The sequence below is a fragment of the Aptenodytes forsteri genome, unplaced genomic scaffold, assembly GCF_000699145.1.
Source record: "Aptenodytes forsteri isolate BGI_AS27 unplaced genomic scaffold, ASM69914v1 Scaffold441, whole genome shotgun sequence".
Lineage (NCBI taxonomy): Eukaryota > Metazoa > Chordata > Aves > Sphenisciformes > Spheniscidae > Aptenodytes > Aptenodytes forsteri.
In genome coordinates, this window is record NW_008796198.1 from 1 (window position 1) to 1,549 (window position 1,549).

Sequence of the window (1,549 nt, forward strand, 5' to 3'; positions counted from 1 at the left end):
GGCAAAGGGAAAGCAGGTCTTGCCCAGCAAGCATGCTTAATGCATGTTTGTTAGCTGGATTTGCACTATTTTGTGCAACTTTGCCACTTTCAGCCACTTTGGTCTGTTTTTTTTTTCTAACAGCAAACCCTCTTGTACAAGTGAGGTCATTGTTGATTAAGTTCCATTGCGCCTGTCTTAAAACGGGCAGCCGTTTATGCAGGATGGTGGATACACCCTCCTGCCTCCAAATCGGGCAAGAACCAGGTCTCAGGCAGAGACGTCGTGGGGTGTGCGCAGGCAGAAGGGAAAGCAGCAGCCACCTCCCTCGAACCCGTCAGCTGACATTCATTGACAAGGTGACGCGCTTGTCCTGCAATCACTTTATTCCCTTTCTCGTTTTATTTCAAAAGAACCGGGACCCGGGACGGCGGCTCCCAAAGGCGGCCGCCAGCTTTGGTGGCAGGACCCAGTTAAGGATGTCCCTCTTCAGCAGCACCAGGATGAGGACAGCAAACTGCAGCAAGGCGAGGAACAGAAGAAGTCTCCTGGGGGACAGGAGAGGGGTCAGGCAGAGCAGGGGGCAAATTTGTCTCAGCTCTTTCCAACCACCCTCTTCCGAACACCACCGTGGGACCTTCACCGTGCTGGGCACAACACTCCCTGCTCAGGACTGGAGTGAGGGGCACGGGCATCTCTCTCAGCCCTACTGTACGTCTCCCCAGTGGGCCCCAAAATCCCCCGCTATGCGCCCCCCAAGCTGGGAAGAAAAGAAATACCGAAACTTTTCATCCCAGAGAAGTCCAAAGCTGCCTAATGCCCTCGGACCACTGGCACGGGCATCCCACTGCCTACGGAAGAGCCCCAGCACCCCAAGCCCCCCGGGAAACTCACCTCAGCCAAGAAGTGACCTTATGCCTCCTTGAAGCCCGCTGCTCCTCCTACAGGCCAAGGCACAGCAGGGATATGTGTTAGGGTGCGCGAGCTGGCCGAGGTTTGAGGGCTCAGACCCCGTCCCTCGTCCTTGGGAGCCACTCCGCACCTACCATACGCTGCAGTAGCTCCTTGCTGCTTGCCATTTGTGTGGAGCTCTGCACAGAATCTCTGCTGCCTCCTCGATCAGTCCCCGGAGCCTCTGCTGCCTGCCGCAACGGGGAACCGTCAGATTCCCTGTCACGGACATACACCCCCTTGCACATGGCGCTGCCCCAGCTTCCCGTGTCCCAGCGCCCATCAGCCATCGGCACACCCGCACCCGGCCAGCGGTCCTGCACGCCCGCCCTGTGCCCGGCTCGGCCTGCGCTAGCTGGGTGCCCAGGACTTGGCAGGAGGTGGGGGGGCACGAGGGAGCTGCACTGCTGTGCCTCCCTCTGCCTTTCCCTGAAAGAGGGCTGCCTGGGAGAGAAGAGGGAACAGGAACGTCTCCGGGAGGGGCGGGGGCCCGGTCCCTCCATCGCGGACGCCGTATCCCAAAGTAAATGTCCTCCCCAGCCACCGGACCCACCACTGGCACCCCCGTACCTGACCCTGTCAGGACGGGCCTCCCTCTACTCTCTGCGCCCCTCGCCTC

The 1,549-nt window shown here is 59.9% G+C and overlaps 1 long non-coding RNA gene across 1 annotated transcript; it reads right to left on the reverse strand.

Moving 5' to 3' along the window:
- Positions 1 to 373: 373 nt before the first annotated feature.
- LOC109279720 lies at positions 374 to 1,000 on the reverse strand. Its single transcript, XR_002086314.1, has 2 exons — positions 874 to 1,000; positions 374 to 527 (listed from the first exon to the last, which is right to left on the reverse strand). It is a non-coding gene; the product is annotated as an uncharacterized LOC109279720 (long non-coding RNA).
- Positions 1,001 to 1,549: the final 549 nt, after the last annotated feature.